This window comes from Ranitomeya imitator, chromosome 3 (genome assembly GCF_032444005.1).
Source record: "Ranitomeya imitator isolate aRanImi1 chromosome 3, aRanImi1.pri, whole genome shotgun sequence".
NCBI classification, from domain to species: Eukaryota; Metazoa; Chordata; class Amphibia; order Anura; family Dendrobatidae; genus Ranitomeya; species Ranitomeya imitator.
This window is the reverse complement of record NC_091284.1, coordinates 825956289-825980632: the sequence shown is the minus strand read 5'-3', so window position 1 is coordinate 825980632 and position 24344 is coordinate 825956289. Positions and strand designations below refer to the sequence as shown.

Sequence of the window (24344 nt, the reverse complement as noted above, 5' to 3'; positions counted from 1 at the left end):
ACAGAAGGAAGGGTCAGAGGCAAGGAAGGAAGGGTCAGAGGCAAGGAAGGAAGGGTCAGAGGCAAGGAAGGAAGGGTCAGAGGCAAGGAAGGAAGGGTCAGAGGCAAGGAAGGAAGGGCCACAGGGACAGAAGGAAGGGTCAGAGGCAAGGAAGGGAGGGCCACAGGGACAGAAGGAAGGGTCAGAGGCAAGGAAGGGTCAGGGACAGAAGGAAGGGTCAGAGGCATAGAAGGGTCAGAGGCATAGAAGGGTCAGAGGCATAGAAGGGTCAGAGGCATAGAAGGGTCAGAGGCATAGAAGGGTCAGAGGCATAGAAGGGTCAGAGGCATAGAAGGGTCAGAGGCATAGAAGGGTCAGAGGCATAGAAGGGTCAGAGGCATAGAAGGGTCAGAGGCATAGAAGGGTCAGAGGCATAGAAGGGTCAGAGGCATAGAAGGGTCAGAGGCATAGAAGGGTCAGAGGCATAGAAGGGTCAGAAGGATAGAAGGGTCAGAGGGATAGAAGGGTCAGAGGCAAGAGAGGCAGGGCCACAGGGACAGAAAGAAGGATCAGAGGGACTGAAGGCAGGGCCAGAGGCAAGCAAGGGTCAGAGGCAAGGAACGCAGGGCCACAGGGACAGAAGGAAGGGTCAGAGGCAAGGAAGGGTCAGAGGGATAGAAGGAAGGGTCAGAGGCAAGGAAGGGTCAGAGGCAAGGAAGGGTCAGAGGCAAGGAAGGGTCAGAGGCAAGGAAGGGTCAGAGGCAAGGAAGGGTCAGAGGCAAGGAAGGGTCAGAGGCAAGGAACGCAGGGCCAGAGGGATAGAAGGAAGGGTCAGAGGCAAGGAAGGGTCAGAGGCAAGGAAGGCAGGGCCACAGGGACAGAAGGAAGGGTCAGAGGCAAGGAAGGCAGGGCCAGAAGGAAGGGTCAGATGCAAGGAAGACAGGCAGGGACAGAGGCAAGGGACAGACGCATTTCACGTCAACAATGACTCCTTCTGTTCTTAGTGTGACCCTGCACAGTGTGAATGTGGCGCTGAATTTTCGATTCCTGACCAAGTGCCCACAAGCTGCCTGGCTACCCTGACATCTGCACTTCCACCAGCTTGAGTTTTTTTTTTGTCAGTTTTAACATGTACAAAGACAAGAGGAGCAAGAAAAACAATTCTAGCTATTTCCCAAGTGTCCTGTGCAGCGATGAGCGGACACTGTGTGCACCCCGAGGCGGCTCTACCAGCAACATCAGTAAACACGCTGCCGCTTATCTACTTCACGCAGATGTGGTCCGTGGTCGCTTTTCTGGGGCCAACAGCGAGACGTGCACCGGAAGATAACAGATTGGGGAAAAATATTTAAAAAAATAAATAAAATGCACATCAAGTCAGGCTATAAAAAAAAAAAAAAAAATTATATATATATATATATATATATATATATATATATATATAGATTGTGAGCCTTTGCGGGCAGGGTCCTCATTCCTCCTGTACCAGTTATGACTTGTATTGTTTAAGATTATTGTACCCGTTTTCATTATGTATACCCCTCCTCACATGTAAAGCGCCATGGAATAAATGGCGCTATAACAATAAATAAATATATATATATATATATATATATATATATATATATATATATATATATATATATATATATATATATATATATTTTTTTTTTTTTATTCAGCTTTTATCGGAAGCACAATCACAAAACAGGCTGTGATACTTTGCATTTCACCGCTTGCTGTCAGTGAATGATACACTTGATTCCACTCAGAACCAGTAATCCTGTACTTTCTCAGAGGATACAAATTGTGTCCAGTGTAGACTAAACTGCAGCCTGGTCCATTGTAGCAAACCTGCAGCAGATGGTGGAGGCCGAGCTGCTGCTGCTGATGTGCTTTGGACCCGCTGTGGACCTGATTGCTGGCTCTGAATGGGAAAAAAAAAAAAGTGTCATCATTCAGCGACAGCAAACAAATCTTGAAAAAAAAAAAAAAAAAAAAAAAAATTGGGAAGAGTTGACAAAAAAAAAAAAAAATGTATTATATAAAGTTGCATAAAAATTTTGATTTAAGGTACTGTCACACTAGACGATATCGCTAGCGATCCGTGACGTTGCAGCGTCCTCGCTAGTGATATCGTCCAGTGTGACAGGCAGCAGCGATCAGGCCCCTGCTGTGCTGTCGCTGGTCGGGGAAGAAAGTCCAGAACTTTATTTCGTCGCTGGACTCCCCGTAGACATCGCTGAATCGGCGTGTGTGACACCGATTCAGCGATGTCTTTGCTGGTAACCAGGGTAAACATCGGGTAACTAAGAGCAGGGCCGCGCTTAGTAACCCGATGTTTACCCTGGTTACCATCGTTAAAGTAAAAAAAAAAAAAAAAAAAAACACTACATACTTACCTACCGCTCTCTGTCCTCCAGCGCTGTGCTCTGCACTCCTCCTGTACTGGCTGTGAGCGTCGGTCAGCCGGAAAGCAGAGCAGTGACGTCACCGCTCTGCTTTCTGGCTGCCCGGCGCTCACAGCCAAACCAGAGAAGCAGAGCGCCGAGGACAGACAGCGGTAGGTAAGTATGTAGCGTTTGTTTTTTTACTTTTTAGGATGGTAACCAGGGTAAACATCGGGTTACTAAGCGCGGCCCTGCGCTTAGTAACCCGATGTTTACCCTGGTTACCGGGGACCTCGGGATCGTTGGTCGCTGGAGAGCGGTCTGTGTGACAGCTCTCCAGCGACCAAACAGCGACGCTGCAGCGATCCGGATCGTTGTCGGTATCGCTGCAGCGTCGCTTAGTGTGACGGTACCTTTAGAGATTTTAACCAATTGATATAAAACTCATTGTAGCAATGGACACGGCTCATACTGGGATAAGTACTATAATAGTATGGCGGCCCGGGGCAGGGAGAGCAGATATGGGCCAGTCCTGCCCTGTGTGGGGTAATTGATGTCATTCACATCCTCGGGACAGGAGACACCCTGGTCATCCATTGTATTTGTCATGTAGCCGCCCCTCCTCCCGCTCCGGCTGCCCAGACACATGAACAATGCAGAGAACTGGGCCTCTACATTACTACAAGTGGAGGATCAGTAGGACCACCGCCTGTTGGCAGATGTGCATTTAAAAAAAATAAATAAAGGATCAGACATATTGGATTTCAACAGGTCCGACCGTTTCTGGGTGACCTCACAGCATGAATGTGTATGGGTGAGAGCAGGACAGGTATCTGGAAAAGGGCACAATTTGTTTTGTACATGGTGTCAAGAGAAAGTTCTCTAAAAAGTGACTAAACACCCACCCCAACTGCTCTCCCCCCTAATAAAAATCCCCAAATCCTGGGGAATCTACTCTGTGGGTATAACACCCCCCCCCCCCCCCCCCCCGGATCTGTGAGAAGGCAGACAAAGCCCCCCCCCACCAACAACAGTTAGGGGAACAAGAAAGGTAACTCTGGTAAACCACAACAGCAGCAGCGTCCCAGCCGACGGCGAGAACCAGGCAGAGACGTGACCACAACACTGCCGGTCACCAGCGGGGAACGTGGGCCCTGCAGCTCCACACAACTACGAGGCCGGTGTGACACGAGTGGGAAGACGACGTTTGTGCGGACGCCTCGTCTGCAGCTTCCGGATGTCACAGCGAGATCACATCTATTTATACGGAAAACGAAAAGAGAAGCAGAAGACGGAAACCAGAAGATATCTGCTCTGCAGAAACAGCAGCACCCAGAAAAAGCAGCTCAGAACGCGGCAATGACTTAAGGTACCTTCACACTCAGCAACTTTACAACGAGAATGACAACGATCCGTGACGTTGCAGCGTCCTGGATCTCGTTGTGTTTGACACGCAGCAGCGATCTGGATCCCGCTGTGCCATCGCTGGTCGGAGCTAGAAGTCCAGAACTTTATTTTGTCGTCAGGTCGGCGTGTATCGTCGTGTTTGACAGCAAAAGCAACGACGCCAGCAATGTTTTACATGGAGCTAACAACCAGCGAGAACGATAAGCGAGTCGCCGTTACGTCACTGGATCGCTCCTGCATCGTTCTGGAGCTGCTGTGTTTGACGTCTCTACAGCGACCTAAACAGCGACGCTCCAGCGATCGGCTCGTTGTCTATATCGCTGCAGCGTCGCTGAGTGTGACGGTACCTTTAGGTAGAGCGCCCCAACGACCCAGAGAGCGGGGGTCCTCAGCCGTGCCCCACATGCGCATGCTCGACCTCCATTCATGGTCTATAGGAGTTGTGGGGAAAGCGGAGCGCTGTGCTCGACCACTTCCCGGCAGACCTATGAACGCAGCAGAGGTCAAGCTCCATTAAAGACGGCCATTTTCAGGGTTGATGGGGGTCCCAGTGGTCCGCAAGTTACCACATGGATAGGGAATCATCACCACTGAAAACCTTTGTCCTGTCTATAAAGTTTGCTTTGGGTGAGCAATGCAAACCTCCAACCCAGCGACCCAGAATGGCCGACCCTCCTCCTCCAGAGTCCTGTCTCCGGCCAGTCTGTGGGGGGCTGTGTATTCAGGACATTACCTGGAGAGAAGAACAATGATCTACCGCCCATCCCCCTCCTCACAAGTGCAGCACAGGGGACCTTACTACAGGAGTTGTCCCCTTTCAGAAAAACTTTAGGCTACAAGCTGTGGCCGGCTATCCATTACTGCCCTGGTCTCTGGCTGCAGCCAATCAGTGAACTCAACAGCTCTACACAAGCAGAGCCAGCGAGCTTGGTGATTGGCTGCAGCGGTGTCTACATGATATCAGCGCTCAGATCGGGGTAGTAGCAGAGAGTCGTCCCTCCATGGGATGACAAGTAGTTTTTTTTTTTCTTTTTCTTCGAAGTACCGCAGTTTAAAGTTTTGCGGAAAGGGGACAACCCCTTAATTCCATGTAGAAGCTCGTGCACCATCACAAGAGTCATTTTGCGAAATATTTGAAATTATTTTATTTTTTAAAAAGTAAAATAAACGCTCCGGTAACAACAAATCCGGCATAAACCATGGGAGAGGAGAGCTCACTCATGTCCTCCTCTCCAAGTCGCAGCTCTCCACTTGTGCACTTGACCCCATCCCATCTCCTCCCCAATCTCACCACCAGGCTTATCCTGACCCAAACCCGTCTCCTCAACCCATCACTAACCTCTGGAACCTTCCCTTTCAAACATACCACGATCACACCTATCCTGAATAAACCATCCCTCCACCTGTACGTCCAGCTATCGCGCCATGCTGCTATTCCCACTCGCCTCCAAAGTCCTTGAACAGCACGTCCACGCTGAACTTTCCTCTCACCCCTCATCTAGCCGACTAACAACCTACAATCCGGCTTCTGTCCCCACCACTCCACCGAAACTGCCCTGACCAAAATTACTAACGACTTACTGCCGAAGCCAATGGACAATTCTCTGTGCTCCTAGGTCAGTCCCCTTGCCTGCGACACATTTGACCACTGCCTCCTACTACAGATGCTTTCTTCCCTTGACATCAAACACCTCGCCCTATTCTGGATCGCCTCATACCTCACATTTAACATCTTCCACACGACCTCCTCATCCCACCCTCTCTGTCCCTCAAGGCTCTGTTCTGGGGCCCCTAATCTTCTCCATCTATACCGTTAGCCGGGAACAACTAATAAAGACCCATGGCTTCCAGCATCATGTGTACACTGATGAAACTCAGATCTACCTCTCTGGCCCAGATGGCACCTCACTGCTGTCCAGAATCACATCGTGTCTATCAGCCATAGCCTCCTTCTCCTCTCACTTAAAATTCAACGAAGACAAAACCAAACTCATCATCTTTCCTCCACCTCATAGATCTCCCCTACCTGATCTATCACCATTAAGGATACCACGCTCTCTGCAGGACCAGAAGTCCGCTGCCTCAGAGTAACTTGTCTCTGTCCTGTCCATCAAACTGCACATCCAAGCTCTTTCCACCTCAAAAATATTTCCAGAATTTGACCTTTCCTCAGCCCTGAATCTACTAAAAGGTTAGTGCCCTCATCATCTCCTGCAATATCCTCCTCTGTGGCCTCCCTGCCAACACTCGTACGGCTCCATTCAGCCTTATACTCTGCCGCTCGACTAGTTTATCTCTCCCCTCTGCAAATCTCTTCATTGGCTTTCAATTCCCCAACATCTCCAGTTCAAACTACTAACAAAGACCTACAAGGCCGTCCATAATCTGACTCCTCCATATATCTCCAAACTAATCTCCCGTGATCTTCCAACACAACCTCTGGACCTCCTAACCGGGCTGTGGAATTGGAGTCAGAGCCCATTTTGGTGGAGTCGGAGTTGGTGACATGGGAATGGAGGAGTCGGAGGTTTGGCTTACCGACTCCACAGCTCTGCCTCCCAAGACCTCCTTCTCTCCTCCACACTTACACGTTCTTCACCCAATCGCCTCTAAGACTTGACCCAAATGTCCTTCTTCCTCTGGAATTCTATGCCCCAACACATGTGATTATCCACCACAATCAGAACCTTCAGATGGAACTTGAAAACTCATCTGTTCCAGAAAGATACAACCTGCAATGACCCCACGGCCACCTCCACCCCAGAGCCGCCAACTGCCCACAACCCACTGTCCCCATTATCTAATAGACCGTAAGCCCCCGAGGGCAGGGTCCTCTCCCCTCTGTACTAGTCTGTCATTGTAGCTTGTTCACCATATTCTATATTTGTACTTTTCATGTAACCCGTTCACATGAGGAATCAATGCTGCTCAAAAAATAAATATAATAAACCGTATGGGGGAGGGGGCTTCTTACTAAATCCAACTACAGGATCAATCTGTCATAATTGGAAGACAAAAAAAAAAAAAAAATTACTGTCTTCAAAAGAAAATCCATGTAACGTGTCATCCTCTACAGCACAGCGGCCTGTGGAGGAGCCGAGTCGGGACCCTGCGCATCTGCCAGTGGGGGATCTCGCAGGTGCGCCAGGAGGGGGGGATGGGGACCAGGTGCCAGGAGGGGAGGGGGGGGGCAGCCGGTGCCAGTGACCTGCATTACTAGGAGATTCCCTCTCCGTCATATAGAGAAGTCCAGGAGACCCTGCCGGGGACCGCTTGTTTTCAGTAGCGTAACTACCGGGGGGCAGAGGGTGCGGGCGCCCGGGCCTGGTGCTCTGAGGGGGCCCACCCGGAGCTACGCTACTGTAACTACATGTGCGTGTGCACAGCGTGCCGATACAGTTACTTTCTGCGGAAGAGCAGGGAGAATCGATCTCCCTGCTCTGCCGCTATGGGGCCTCTGAGCAGGCAGGGGGCCGGTGCCAGCAATGGGCCCCCCACCGTCATCGGAAGATCAGCTGTACCGGCATTTAGCCGATACAGCTGACCGCAATGATGAGAGAAGGAGCGCTGCGCTCCTTCTCCCATCATCCCCCTGTCAGTGTCGGTGTCTGACGTCGCCAACACTGACAGTGGGCTTGATTAAATCACTGCCCGGCGCCCGCTGTCAGGAGATCAGCGGGAGCAGCGCAGGAACCAGGAAGAGAGGTTTTTTTTTTTGTTTTTTTTTTAATGGGTGCTGCTGCCTCATTACAGGGTCTGACTATGGGGGTGCCGCCTTATTACAGGGTCTGACTATGGGGGTGCCGCCTTATTACAGGGTCTGCCTATGGGGGCGCTACCTTATTACAGGGTCTGACTATGGGGGTGCCGCCTCATTACAGGGTCTGACTATGGGGGTGCCGCCTCATTACAGGGTCTGACTATGGGGGTGCCGCCTCATTACAGGGTCTGACTATGGGGGTGCCGCCTTATTACAGGGTCTGACTATGGGGGCTGCCTTATTACAGGGTCTGACTATGGGGGCTGCCTTATTACAGGGTCTGACTATGGGGGTGCTACCTTATTACAGGGTCTGACTATGGGGGCTCTACCTTATTACAGGGTCTGACTATGGGTGCTACCTTATTACAGGGTCTGCCGCCTTATTACAAGAGGAACACATGGGCTACTTGCACAGTGAACAAGTCTGTAGGATCATGTTCACACACCACCAAGAAACCTGAAGACACAAAAGAGAATAGTAAAACCAAAAACACTCAGTTTGAAAAAAAAAATATTGCAGTAATCCGCAAGTGCTAGTAAAAGATGTAAAAAACAGGGTATTTGGTTGATACGTTTTTTGCAAAAAATGTATACTAAGCTGCTCCACCAAACTTCACGGTATACCCTTATCAGAGCAGTCCTAACTAATGTATGCAATCCCTATCTGATGTATTTAAAAACCTGATCATCTGGTATCTGGTATCAACCAAATACCCTGTTTTTTACATCTTTTACTAGCACTTGCGGATTACTGCAATATTTTTTTCAAACTGAGTGTTTTTGGTTTTACTATTCTCTTTTTTGTGTCTTTCGCCTTATTACAAGGTCTGACTATGGCGGTGCTACCTTATTACAGGGTCTGCCGCCTTATTACAGGGTCTGCCTATGGGGGTGCTGCCTTATCCTACAGAGTCTGCCTACGGGGGTGCTGCCTTATTACAGGGTCTGCCTATATGGGGGTGCTGCCTTACTACAGGGTCTGACTATGGGGGCTGCCTTATGCTATAGTGTCTGCCTATGCGAAGTACATTATACTATATTGTGGACTATTTGGTGCATTATGCTACTGTATATGGAGGCTGTCTAGGGGGACATCATACAGTATGGAGATTACAGGGTGGGGGTCATTATACATTGTTGGAGCCATCAAACAGTTTGGGGGCTACTAAGGAGTCAGTATACTGTGTGGGTGCATTATAAAGGGTAATGGGGGAGCTGTACAGGGGAAGATTCGGGACATTATTAAATGTAAATTGGGCACTTATTGTTATAGGGGAACTCAGGTTAATGTGGCTATCAAAGGGGCACACAGGGTAATATTATTTTCTAGGGGGCAAAATATGGGTACTTGCACTCAGTTTTACTATATTATAGAGGGGTGCTTTAGAATTTAGAGGGCACAGAGAACCACACAGCAGGTGCAGTAATAGGGTCACATACGGCAGCAGCGGCTCAGTATTGGGGTATCAGGTGCAGTAATAGGGACACATACGGCAGCAGCAGCGGTCAGTATTGGGGTAACAGGTGCAGTAATAGAGACACATACGGCAGCAGAGGCTCAGTATTGGGGTATCAGGGGCAGTAATAGGGACACATACGGCAGCAGAGGCTCAGTATTGGGGTATCAGGTGCAGTAATAGGGTCACATACGGCAGCAGCGGCTCAGTATTGGGGTATCAGGTGCAGTAATAGGGACACATACGGCAGCAGAGGCTCAGTATTGGGGTATCAGTGGCAGTAATAGGGACACATACGGCAACAGAGGCTCAGTATTGGGGTATCAGGTGCAGTAATAGGGACACATACAGCAGCAGCGGCTCAGTATTGGGGTATCAGGGGCAGTAATAGGGACACATACGGCAGCAGAGGCTCAGTATCTGGGTATCAGGTGCAGTAATAGGGACACATACGGCAGCAGCGGCTCAGTATCTGGGTATCAGGTGCAGTAATAGGGACACATACGGCAGCAGCGGCTCAGTATTGGGGTATCAGGTGCAGTAATAGGGACACATATGGCAGCAGAGGCTCAGTATCTGGGTATCAGGTGCAGTAATAGGGACACATACGGCAGCAGCGGCTCAGTATTGGGGTATCAGGGGCAGTAATAGGGACACACACGGCAGCAGAGGCTCAGTATTGGGGTATCAGGTGCAGTAATAGGGACACATACAGCAGCAGCGGCTCAGTATTGGGGTATCAGGGGCAGTAATAGGGACACATACGGCAGCAGAGGCTCAGTATCTGGGTATCAGGTGCAGTAATAGGGACACATACGGCAGCAGCGGCTCAGTATCTGGGTATCAGGTGCAGTAATAGGGACACATACGGCAGCAGCGGCTCAGTATTGGGGTATCAGGGGCAGTAATAGGGACACACACGGCAGCAGAGGCTCAGTATTGGGGTATCAGGTGCAGTAATAGGGACACATATGGCAGCAGCGGCTCAGTATTGGGGTATCAGGTGCAGTAATAAGGACACATACGGCAGCAGCGGCTCAGTATTGGGGTATCAGGTGTAGTAATAAGGACACATACGGCAGCAGAGGCTCAGTATTGGGGTATCAGGGGCAGTAATAGGGACACATACGGCAGCAGCGGCTCAGTATTGGGGTATCAGGGGCAGTAATAGGGACACATACGGCAGCAGCGGCTCAGTATTGGGGTATCAGGTGTAGTAATAAGGACACATACGGCAGCAGCGGCTCAGTATTGGGGTATCAGGGGCAGTAATAGGGACACATACGGCAGCAGCGGCTCAGTATTGGGGTATCAGGGGCAGTAATAGGGACACATATGGCAGCAGTGGCTCAGTATTGGGGTATCAGGTGCAGTAATAGGGACACATACGGCAGCAGAGGTTCAGTATTGGGGTATCAGTGGCAGTAATAGGGACACATACGGCAGCAGCGGCTCAGTATTGGGGTATTAGGGGCAGTAATAGGGACACATACGGCAGCAGAGGCTCAGTATTGGGGTATCAGCAGGATGAGGAGTTTGTGCAGGTTGGGAATAGATGGTGTCTTTGCTGTCTTCTCTGCAGACGAGTTGTTGCTGGAAGAAGTTGTCATGTCGGTCTGGGCCAGATGGAAAAGACGGGAAAAAAATGAAGGATTCCATCAGAGAACGTCAGCGGTAAGAGATTATCTGTAACTGTGCAGTGATCTCTTATATGTTCTGCAGGACTGGTATCTACCACTGACCATATGGCAGTAATATCCATGTTGGTCGTTAAGGTACGGTCACACAGTGGCATTTTGATCGCTACAACGGCACGATTCGTGACGTTCCAGCGATATAGTTACGATCTCGCAGTGTCTGACACGCTCCTGCGATCAGGGACCCCGCTGAGAATCGTACGTCGTAGCAGATCGTTTGAAACTTTCGTCGTCTAGTGTCCCGCTGTGGCGGCATGATCGCATGGTGTAACAAAGGTGTGCACGATATTGTATACGATGTGCGCATAGAAACCAACGGCTTCTACATCGCACATACGTCATGAAATTATCGCTCCAGCGTCGTGCACTGTGAAGTGTGACTGCAGTCTACGACGCTGGAGCGATATTGGAGCGATGCTGGAGCGTCACGGATCGTGCAGTCGTAGCGACCAAAGTGCCACTGTGAGACGGTACCCTTATATAGAGATTATCTGCAGTAATAGCGCAGTCATCTGCTGAGGTTCTCCAGGTTACCTGGTTAGGGGCCACTCTGAAGCTTCGCCCCTCCCCCCCCCCTCTCTGGACCCTAACCCTAGCTATGCCTCTGCTTGTTTTAGAGGAATTTCGCCCATCTCAGGTCACAGAGGGGCGAACACCAGATGCCCCAACACCCAACCTGCAGGAGGGGACAATGTGTCGGAGCTGGAGGTATATACTGTATATCGGCTGCTGGACACAATGTAACACAAGTGACAGAAGTAACATCCAGGAGAGCGGAGGCTGCAGGATCCGGACATCACATCATCACCTACAGATAGATCTGGGCCGGGACCACAGCGACTGCTGCAATGTCAGAAGGACACAGCACCGGCCTGCAGAGCACAGAGACCCCACAACACACACACACACACACACACACACACACAGAGACCCCCACAACAACACACACAGAGAGACACACACACACACAGAGACCCCCACAACAACACACACAGAGAACCCCACAACACACAGAGACCCCCACAACACACAGAGACCCCCACAACAACACACACACACACACACACACACAGAGACCCCCACAACACACACACAGAGAACCCCACAACACACACACAGAACCCCACAACACACACACAGAACCCCACAACACACAGAGACCCCCACAACAACACACACACACACACACACACACACACAGAGACCCCCACAACACACACACAGAGAACCCCACAACACACACAGAGAACCCCACAACAACACACACACAGAGACCCCCACAACACACACACACACACACACACACACACACACAGAGACCCCCACAACACACACACACACACACACAGAGACCCCCACAACACACACACACACAGAGACCCCCACAACACAGAGACCCCACAACACACACAGAGACCCCCACAACACACACACACACACACACACACACACACAGAGACCCCCACAACACACACACAGAGACCCCCACAACACAGAGACCCCACAACACACACAGAGACCCCCACAACACACACACACACACAGAGACCCCCACAACACACACACACACACACACACACACACAGAGACCCCCACAACACACACACAGAGACCCCCACAACACAGAGACCCCACAACACACACAGAGACCCCCACAACACACACACACACACAGAGAACCCACAACACACACACACACACAGAGAACCCACAACACACACACACACAGAGACCCCCACAACACACACACACACAGAGACCCCCACAACACACACACACACACACACACACACAGACCCCCACAACACACACACACACACACACACACACACACAGACCCCCACAACACACACACACACAGACCCCCACAACACACACACACACACACAGACCCCCACAACACACACACACACACACACACACACACAGACCCCCACAACACACACACACACACACACAGACCCCCACAACACACACACACACACACACACACAGACCCCCACAACACACACACACACACACAGACCCCCACAACACACACACACACACACACACAGACCCCCACAACACACACACACACACACACACAGACCCCCACAACACACACACACACACACACACAGAGACCCCCTGACTCCACTGTAGATCATTAACCTGCAAATGTCCCTCAAACTTCACACTTCTTCAGCAATTTCCAAAAATCCATTCTGCAGGCTCTCCTTACCCTGAGGAGCGGCGCTCTCACCCCTCTCCGGTCCACTCATTGTAACTTCCAGCCAGAACTCACCGTAAGATCCGGGAAATGTACAAAAGTCGGTGTGATGAGTCTCCGGGGCTCAATCCTCAGATGTAGGAATCACAGACCAGGTGAGGAGCCGCTATCACCGGACACACCGGGTGAGGAGCCGCTCCGACCCGCCAGCACCGTGACCGCACACACCAGGTGAGGAGCCGCTCCGACCCGCCAGCACCGTGACCGCACACACCAGGTGAGGAGCCGCTCCGACCCGCCAGCACCGTGACCGCACACACCAGGTGAGGAGCCGCTCTGAGCTCTTTCGATCCTCAGCAGCTTATTACCCGAAACTCAGCGTGACGTCACTCCCCGCGGCGCCTCTTCTCTGCACACAGCGCCGAGGACACCTGGCGGCCACATGTGGGAATGACACTGCGGCTCCTGGGGAATGGATCCTATAGCCACTGATCCTCCTTATGTCCCACTAGATAAATAATAATCTTTATTTTTTTATAGCGCTAACATATTCCGCAGCGCTTTACAGGTTGCACACATTATCATCGCTGTCCCCGTTGGGACTCACAATCTAAATTCCCTATCAGTATGTCTTTGGATGGTGGCCCGATTCTAACGCATCGGGTATTCTAATCTAGAATATGCATGGCCACGTAGTATATTGCCCAGCCACGTAGTATATTGCCCAGCCACGTAGTATATTGCCCAGCCACGTAGTATATTGCTCAGCCACGTAGTATATTGCCCAGCCACGTAGTATATTGCCCAGCCACGTAGTATATTGCCCAGCCACGTAGTATATTGCCCAGCCACGTAGTATATTGCCCAGCCACGTAGTATATTGCCCAGCCACGTAGTATATTGCCCAGCCACGTAGTATATTGCCCAGTCACGTAGTATATTGCCCAGCCACGTAGTATATTGCCCAGCCACGTAGTATATTGCCCAGCCACGTAGTATATTGCCCAGTCACGTAGTATATTGCCCAGCGACGTAGTATATTGCCCAGTCACGTAATATATTGCCCAGTCACGTAGTATATTGCCCAGCCACGTAGTATATTGCCCAGTCACGTAGTATATTGCCCAGTCACGTAGTATATTGCCCAGCCACGTAGTATATTGCCCAGCCACGTAATATATTGCCCAGCCACGTAGTATATTGCCCAGCAACGTAGTATATTGCCCAGTCACGTAGTATATTGCCCAACCACATAGTATATTGCCCAGCCACGTAGTATATTGCCCAGCCACGTAGTATATTGCCCAGTCACGTAGTATATTGCCCAACCACGTAGTATATTGCCCAGCCACGTAGTATATTGCCCAGCAACGTAGTATATTGCCCAGTCACGTAGTATATTGCCCAACCACGTAGTATATTGCCCAGCCACGTAGTATATTGCCCAGCCACGTAATATATTGCCCAGCCACGTAGTATATTGCCCAGTCACGTAGTATATTGCCCAGCCACGTAGTATATTGTCCAGCCACGTAGTATATTGCCCAGTCACGTAGTATATTGTCCAGCCACGTAGTATATTGCCCAGTCACGTAGTATATTTCCCAAGCCACGTAGTATATTGTCCAACCACATAGTATATTGCCCAGCCACGTAGTATATTGCCCAGCCACGTAGTATATTGCCCAGTGACAAAGTATATTGCCCAGCCACATAGTATATTGCCCAGCCACGTACTATATTGCCCAGTCACGTAGTATATTGCCCAGTCACGTAGTATATTGCCCAGCCACGTACTATATTGCCCAGTCGCGTAGTATATTGCCCAGTCACGTAGTATATTGCCCAGCCACGTAGTATATTGCCCAGTCACGTAGTATATTGCCCAGCCACGTAGTATATTGCCCAGTCGCGTAGTATATTGCCCAGTCGCGTAGTATATTGCCCAGTCACGTAATATATTGCCCAGCCACGTAGTATATTGCCCAGTCACGTAGTATATTGCCCAGCCACGTAGTATATTGCCAAGTCACGTAGTATATTGCCCAGCCACGTAGTATATTTCCCAGCCACGTAGTATATTGCCCAGTCACATAGTATATTGCCCAGCCACGTAGTATATTGCCCAACCACGTAGTATATTGCCCAGTCACATAGTATATTTCCCAGCCACGTAGTATATTGCCCAGCAATGTAGTATATTGCCCAGCCACGTAGTATATTGCCCAGCCACGTAGTATATTGCCCAGTCACGTAGTATATTGCCCAGCCACGTAGTATATTGCCAAGTCACGTAGTATATTGCCCAGCCACGTAGTATATTTCCCAGCCACGTAGTATATTGCCCAGTCACATAGTATATTGCCCAGCCACGTAGTATATTGCCCAACCACGTAGTATATTGCCCAGTCACATAGTATATTTCCCAGCCACGTAGTATATTGCCCAGCAATGTAGTATATTGCCCAGCCACGTAGTATATTGCCCAGTCACGTAGTATATTGCCAAGTCACGTAGTATATTGCCCAGTCACGTAGTATATTTCCCAGCCACGTAGTATATTGCCCAGTCACATAGTATATTGCCCAGCCACGTAGTATATTGCCCAACCACGTAGTATATTGCCCAGTCACATAGTATATTTCCCAGCCACGTAGTATATTGCCCAGCAATGTAGTATATTGCCCAGCCACGTAGTATATTGCCCAGCCACGTAGTATATTGCCCAGCCACGTAGTATATTGCCCAGTCACGTAGTATATTGCCCAGCCACGTAGTATATTGCCCAGTCACGTAGTATATTGCCCAGCCACGTAGTATATTGCCCAGTCACGTAGTATATTGCCCAGCCACGTAGTATATTGCCCAGTCACGTAGTATATTGCCCAGTGACTTAGTATTCAGCACAGAGCCACGTAGTATATTGCCCAGACACATAGATATACAGTTAGGGCCAGAAATATTTGGACAGTGACACAAGTTTTGTTATTTTAGCTGTTTACAAAAACATGTTCAGAAATACAATTATATATATAATATGGGCTGAAAGTGCACACTCCCAGCTGCAATATGATAGTTTCCACATCCAAATCGGAGAAAGGGTTTAGGAATCATAGCTCTGTAATGCATAGCGTCCTCTTTTTCAAGGGACCAAAAGTAATTGGACAATGGACTCTAAGGGCTGCAATTAACTCTGAAGGCGTCTCCCTCGTTAACCTGTAATCAATGAAGTAGTTAAAAGGTCAGGGGTGGATTCCAGGTGTGTGGTTTTGCATTTGGAAGCTGTTGCTGTGAGCAGACAACATGCGGTCAAAGGAACTCTCAATTGAGGTGAAGCAGAACATCCTGAGGCTGAAAAAAAAGAAAAAATCCATCAGAGAGATAGCAGACATGCTTGGAGTAGCAAAATCAACAGTTGGGTACATTCTGAGAAAAAAGGAATTGACTGGTGAGCTTGGGAACTCAAAAAGGCCTGGGCGTCCACGGATGACAACAGTGGTGGATGATCGCCGCATACTTAATTTGGTGAAGAAGAACCCGTTCACAACATCAACTGAAGTCCAGAACACTCTCAGTGAAGTAGGTGTATCTGTCTCTAAGTCAACAGTAAAGAGAAGACTCCATGACAGTAAATACAAAGGGTTCACATCTAGATGCAAACCATTCATCAATACCAAAAATAGACAGAAAAACACCTCAAGAAGCCAGCTCAGTTCTGGAAAAGTATTCTACGGACAGATGAGACAAAGATCAACCTGTACCAGAATGATGGGAAGAAAAAAGTTTGGAGAAGAAAGGGAACGGCACATGATCCAAGGCACACCACATCCTCTGTAAAACATGGTGGAGGCAACGTGATGGCATGGGCATGCATGGCTTTCAATGGCACTGGGTCACTTGTGTTTATTGATGACATAAGAGCAGACAAGAGTAGCCGGATGAATTCTGAAGTGTACCGGGATATACTTTCAGCCCAGATTCAGCCAAATGCTGCAAAGTTGATTGGACGGCGCTTCATAGTACAGATGGACAATGACCCCAAGCATACAGCCAAAGCTACCCAGGAGTTCATGAGTGCCAAAAAGTGGAACATTCTGCAATGGCCAAGTCAATCTCCAGATCTAAACCCAATTGAGCATGCATTTCACTTGCTCAAATCCAGACTTAAGACGGAAAGACCCACAAACAAGCAAGACCTGAAGGCTGCGGCTGTAAAGGCCTGGCAAAGCATTAAGAAGGAGGAAACCCAGCGTTTGGTGATGTCCATGGGTTCCAGACTTAAGGCAGTGATTGCCTCCAAAGGATTTGCAACAAAATATTGAAAATAAAAATATTTTGTTTGGGTTATGTTTATTTGTCCAATTACTTTTGACCTCCTAAAATGTGGAGTGTTTGTAAAGAAATGTGTACAATTCCTACATTTTCTATCAGATATTTTTGTTCAACCCTTCAAATTAAACGTTACAATCTGTACTTGAATTCTGTTGTAGAGGTTTCATTTCAAATCCAATGTGGTGGCATGCAGAGCCCAACTCGCGAAAATTGTGTCACTGTCCAAATATTTCTGGCCCTAACTGTATAACACAGCCCACGCAGTATTTAGCAGTGTGTGCACCATATCCCTGTTAAAAAAAAAAAAAAATAGTTCTATACTCACCCCTGGGATCCAGCGAAGCTGTGTCATGCGGCCGCCATCTTCCGTTCCCAGGATGCATTGCGAAATTACCCAGAAGACTTAGCGGTCTCGCAAGACCGCTAAGTCTTCTGGGTAAGTTCGCAATGCATCTCTGGGAACAGAAGATGGCGGCGGCACGAGCACATCGTCTGACGACGGAAGTTGAGAATAGCAGGTTTTTTGTTTTTTTATTATTTTTAACATTAGATCTTTTTACTATTGACGCTGCATATGCAGCATCAATAGTAAAAACTTGGTCACACACTTGGTTAATAGCAGCGGTTACAGAGTGCGGTACCCGTGGCATAACGCGGTCCGTTACCGCTGGTATTAACCCTGTGTGAGCGGTGACCGGAGGGGAGTATGGAGCGGGCACTGACTGCGGGGAGTATGGAGCGGGCGCCGGGCACTGAGACTGCAGGGGAGTTGGGGAGGGACTAATCGGACTGAGGCCGTCGTTGATTGGTCGTGGCAGCCATGACAGACAGAGGCCGCGACCAATGAATATCCGTGACAGACAGAACAACAGACAGACGGAAGTGACCCTTAGACAATTATATAGTAGATTTTCTTCTTTTCATTAGAACTTTTTCTCTTTGGCTTCATTTTATTATTCTCAGATTTATAGAATAAAATTTAAACAATATAAAATGAATGGATCAGAGACTCCTAACACAGAACTTCCCCCATCTTCCATCCTGGTATATATGTCTCTCATTGTGATATACACTGCTCAAAAAAAAGGGAACAGTAAAATCCCACATCCTAGATATCACTGAATGAAATATTCCAGTTGTAAATCTTTATTCATTATGTGTTGAGAACAATAAAACCTAAAAATGATCAATGTAAATCACAACTAATATCCCACGGAGGTCTGGAGTTGGAATGATACTCAAAATCAAAGTGAAAAATGAAGTTTCAGGCTCATCCAACTTCAGTGGAAATGTCTCAAGACAAGGAAATGATGCTCAGTAGTGTGTGTGGCCTCCACGTGCCTGTATGACCTCCCTACAATGCCTGGGCATGCTCCTGATGAGGCAGCGGATGGTCTCCTGAGGGATCTCCTCCCAGACCTGGACTAAAGCATCCGCCAACTCCTGGACAGTCTGTGGTGCAACGTGACGTTGGTGGATGGTGCGAGACATGATGTCTCAGATGTGTTCAATTGGATTCAGGTCTGGGGAACGGGCGGGCCAGTCCATAGCTTCAATGCTTTCATCTTTCAGGAACTGCGGACACACTCCAGCCACATGAGTTCTGGCATTGTCCTGCATTAGGAGGAACCCAGGGCCCAGCGCACCAGTATATGGTCTCACAAGGGGTCTGAGGATCTCATCTCGGTTCTTAATGGCAGTCAGGCTACCTCTGGCGAGCACATGGAGGGCGGTGCGGCCCTCCAAAGAAATGCCACCCCACACCATTACTAACCCACTGCCAAACCGGTCATGCTGAAGGATGTTGCAGGCAGCAGATCGCTCTTCACGGTGTCTCCAGACTCTGTCACGTCTGTCACATGTGCTCAGTGTGAACCTGCTTTCATCTGTGAAGAGCACAGGGCGCCAGTGGCGAATTTGCCAATCCTGGTGTTCTGTGGCAAATGCCAAGCGTCCTGCACGGTGTTGGGCTGTGAGCACAACCCCCATCTGTGGACGTCGGGCACTCAGACCATCCTCATGGAGTCGGTTTCTAACCATTTGTGCAGACACATGCACATTTGTGGCCTGCTGGAGGTCATTTTGCAGGGCTCGGGCAGTGCTCCTCCTGTTCCTCCTTGCACAAAGGCTGAGGTAGCGGTCCTGCTGCTGGGTTGTTGCCCTCCTACGGCCCCCTCCACGTCTCCTGGTGTACTGACCTGTCTCCTGGTAGCGCCTCCAGCCTCTGGACACTACGCTGACACACAGCAAACCTTCTTGCCACAGCTTGCATTGATGTGCCATCCTGGATGAGCTGCACTACCTGAGCCACTTGGGTGGGTTGTAGAGTCCCTCTCATGCTACCACGAGTGTGAAAGCACAAACAACATTCAAAAGTGACCAAAACATCAGCCAGAAAGCATTGGTACTGAGATGTGGTCTGTGGTCCCTGTTATGGACCTGGTGGTTAGGAGCACCCGGCACGACCTGATAGTTAAACTCACACAGGACAAGCTCTGGGATGTGGGAGCTCTGCTGACCGCAGACCCTAATCCTATCACACACACTAGAAATAGCCGTGGAGCGTTCCTGACTCTCCCTAGACGCCTCTTCACAGCCTAAGAGCTAGCTAGCCCTAGAGATAGAAAATAAAGCCTACCTTGCCTCAGAGAAATTCCCCAAAGGAAAAGGCAGCCCCCACATATATTGACTGTGAGAAAAGATGAAAGTCACAAACGCAGAAATGAAACAGGTTTCAGCAAAGGGAGGCCAGACTTACTAAACAGACAGAGGATAGGAAAAGTATATTTGCGGTCAGCACAAAAAACTACAAAAGACCACGCAGAGTGTGCAAAAAGACCTCCGCACCGACTAACGGTGCGGAGATGCCACTCTACATCCCAGAGCTTCCAGCTAGCAAGACAAAATCATGATAACCAGCTGGACAAGGAAACAATGAACAAATAATAACTATCAGGAACTTAGCTTCTGCTGGAGAAGACAGGTCACCAGAAAGATCCAAGAGCGAACTGAACCAATGCAGGAACATTGACAGCTGGCATGGAATAACGATCTGAGTGGAGTTAAATAGAGCAGCCAACCAAAGGATAAACCACGTCACCTGTGTAAGGAACCTCAGAAGCAGCAGCTTCACTCACAGCCACCAGAGGGAGTCCATGGACAGAACTCGCCGAAGTACCATTCACGACCACAGGAGGGAGTTCGACAACAGAATTCACAACAGTACCCCCCCCCTTGAGGAGGGGTCACCGAACCCTCACCAGAGCCCCCAGGCCGATCAGGATGAGCCAAATGAAAGGCACGAACTAGATCGGCAGCATGAACATCAGAGGCAAAAACCCAGGAATTATCTTCCTGACCATAACCCTTCCACTTGACTAGGTACTGGCATTTCCGTCTCGAAACACGAGAATCCAAAATCTTCTCCACCACATACTCCAACTCCCCCTCGACCAACACCGGGGCAGGAGGATCAACGGAGGGAACCATAGGCGCCACGTATCTCCGCAACAATGACCTATGGAACACATGGATGGCAAAAGAAGCTGGAAGGTCCAAACGAAATGACACAGGATTAAGAACTTCAGAAATCTTATATGGCCCAATGAAACAAGGCTTAAACTTAGGAGAGGAAACCTTCATAGGAACATGACGAGATGACAACCAAACCAAATCCCCAACACGAAGTCGGGGACCAACACAGCGCCGGCGGTTAGCGAAATGTTGAGCCTTCTCCTGGGACAATGTCAAATTATCCACCACATGAGTCCAAATCTGCTGCAACCTGTCCACCACCGTATCCACACCAGGACAGTCCGAAGACTCAACCTGCCCTGAAGAGAAACGAGGATGGAAACCAGAATTACAGAAAAAAGGAGAAACTAAAGTAGCCGAGCTGGCCCGATTATTAAGGGCGAACTCAGCCAAAGGCAAGAAGGACACCCAATCATCCTGATCAGCAGAAACAAAGCATCTCAGATATGTTTCCAAAGTCTGATTAGTTTGTTCGGTTTGGCCATTAGTCTGAGGATGGAAAGCCGAAGAAAAAGACAAATCAATGCCCATCTTAGCACAAAAGGACCACCAAAACCTCGAAACAAACTGGGAACCTCTATCCGAGACGATGTTCTCTGGAATGCCATGCAAACGAACCACATGCTGGAAAAACAATGGCACCAAATCAGAGGAGGAAGGCAATTTAGACAAGGGTACCAAATGGACCATCTTAGAGAAGCGATCACAAACCACCCAAATGACCGACATCCTTTGAGAAACAAGGAGATCAGAAATAAAATCCATGGAAATATGCGTCCAGGGCCTCTTCGGGACCGGCAAGGGCAAAAGCAACCCACTGGCACGAGAACAGCAGGGCTTAGCCCGAGCACAAGTCCCACAGGACTGCACAAAAGAACGCACATCCCGTGACAAAGAAGGCCACCAAAAGGATCTAGCCACCAAATCTCTGGTACCAAAGATTCCAGGATGACCAGCCAACACCGAACAATGAACCTCAGAGATAACTCTACTAGTCCATCTATCAGGGACAAACAGTTTCTCCATAGGACAACGGTCAGGTCTATCAGCCTGAAACTTCTGCAGCACCCGCCGCAAATCAGGGGAGATGGCAGACAAAATTACCCCCTCTTTGAGAATACCCGCCGGCTCAGGAACACCCGGAGAGTCAGGCACAAAACTCCTTGACAGGGCATCAGCCTTCACATTCTTAGATCCCGGAAGGTATGAAACCACAAAATCAAAACGGGAGAAAAAGAGCGACCATTGAGCCTGTCTAGGATTCAACCGTTTGGCAGACTCGAGATAAGTCAAATTCTTGTGATCCGTCAAGACCACCACGCGATGTTTAGCTCCTTCAAGCCAATGTCGCCACTCCTCGAATGCCCACTTCATGGCCAACAACTCTTGATTGCCAACATCATAATTGCGCTCAGCAGGCGAGAATTTTCTAGAAAAGAAGGCACATGGTTTCATCACCGAGCCATCAGAACTTCTTTGCGACAAAACAGCCCCTGCTCCAATCTCAGAAGCATCAACCTCGACCTGAAACGGGAGCAAAACATCTGGCTGGCACAACACAGGAGCAGAAGAAAACCGACGCTTCAACTCCTGAAAAGCTTCCACAGCAGCAGAAGACCAATTGACCACATCAGCACCTTTCTTGGTCAAATCAGTCAACGGTTTAGCAATACTAGAAAAATTAGCGATGAAGCGACGGTAAAAATTAGCAAAGCCCAGGAACTTCTGCAGGCTCTTCACAGATGTCGGCTGAGTCCAATCATAAATGGCCTGAACTTTAACAGGGTCCATCTCGATAGTAGAAGGGGAAAAAATGAAACCCAAAAATGAAACCTTCTGAACTCCAAAGAGACACTTTGACCCCTTCACAAACAAGGAATTCGCATGAAGGACCTGGAACACCATTCTGACCTGCTTCACATGAGACTCCCAATCATCCGAAAAGACCAAAATGTCATCCAAATGTACAATCATGAATCTATCCAGGTACTCTCGGAAGATGTCATGCATAAAGGACTGAAACACAGATGGAGCATTAGAAAGCCCGAATGGCATAACCAGGTACTCAAAAAGGCCCTCGGGCGTATTAAATGCTGTTTTCCATTCATCGCCCTGTTTAATTCGCACAAGATTATACGCACCACGAAGATCTATCTTGGTGAACCAACTAGCCCCCTTAATACGAGCAAACAAATCAGACAGCAGCAGCAAAGGATACTGAAATTTGACTGTGATCTTATTAAGAAGGCGGTAATCAATACAAGGTCTCAGCGAACCATCCTTCTTGGCCACAAAAAAAGAACCCTGCTCCCAATGGTGACGACAACGAGCGAATATGACCCTTCTCCAAGGATTCCTTTATATAACTCTGCATAGCGGCGTGCTCTGGCACAGATAAATTAAACAGTCGGCCCTTAGGAAACTTACTACCAGGAATCAAATTAATAGCACAATCGCAATCCCTATGAGGAGGTAGGGCACTGGATTTGGGCTCTTCAAATACATCCCGGTAATCTGATAAAAATTCAGGGACTTCAGAAGGAGTGGAAGGCGAAATTGACAGCAATGGAACATCACCATGTACCCCCTGACAACCCCAGCTGGACACAGACATAGATTTCCAATCCAACACTGGATTATGGACCTGTAGCCATGGCAACCCCAAAACGACCACATCATGCAGATTATGCAACACCAAAAAGCGAATATCCTCCTGATGTGCAGGAGCCATGCACATGGTCAATTGAGTCCAGTACTGAGGCTTATTCTTGGCCAAAGGCGTAGCATCAATTCCTCTCAATGGAATAGGATACTGCAAGCGCTCCAAGAAAAAACCACAGCGCCTGGCAAACTCCAAGTCCATCAAATTCAGGGCAGCGCCTGAATCCACAAATGCCATAACAGAATAGGACGACAGAGAGCAAATCAGAGTAACGGACAAAAGAAATTTAGACTGTACCGTACCAATGGTGGCAGACCTAGCGAACCGCTTAGTGCGCTTAGGACAATCAGAGATAGCATGAGTGGATTCACCACAGTAAAAACACAGCCCATTCCGACGTCTGTGTTCTTGCCGTTCAGCTCTGGTCAAAGTCCTATCACACTGCATAGGCTCAGGCCTATGCTCAGAGAATACCGCCAAATGGTGCACAGCTTTGCGCTCACGCAAGCGCCGATCGATCTGAATGGCCAAGGACATAGACTCATTCAGCCCAGCAGGCGTGGGAAATCCCACCATGACATCCTTAAGGGCTTCAGAAAGACCCTTTATGAAAATTGCCGCCAGGGCACACTCATTCCACTGAGTAAGCACAGACCACTTTCTAAACTTCTGACAATATACCTCCGCTTCATCCTGACCCTGACACAAAGCCAGCAAGATTTGCTCTGCCTGATCCACTGAATTAGGTTCATCATAAAGCAATCCAAGCGCCAGAAAAAACACATCAACATCACGCAATGCAGGATCTCCTGGCGCAAGAGAAAATGCCCAGTCTTGAGGGTCACCACGCAACAAAGAAATAATGATTTTTACTTGTTGAACGGGGTCACCAGAGGAGCGGGGTTTCAAAGC

The 24344-nt window shown here is 49.0% G+C and overlaps 1 protein-coding gene across 1 annotated transcript in view; it reads right to left on the bottom strand.

Moving 5' to 3' along the window:
• Positions 1–13242, bottom strand: part of RELT (RELT TNF receptor) — a 46125-nt gene extending 32883 nt beyond the window's left edge. The window contains exon 1 of the mRNA XM_069759425.1: positions 12980–13242. The gene's annotated coding sequence lies outside the window, so the exon portion shown is untranslated. The remainder of the gene's footprint in view (positions 1–12979) is intronic.
• Between the last annotated feature and the right edge of the window lie 11102 nt (positions 13243–24344).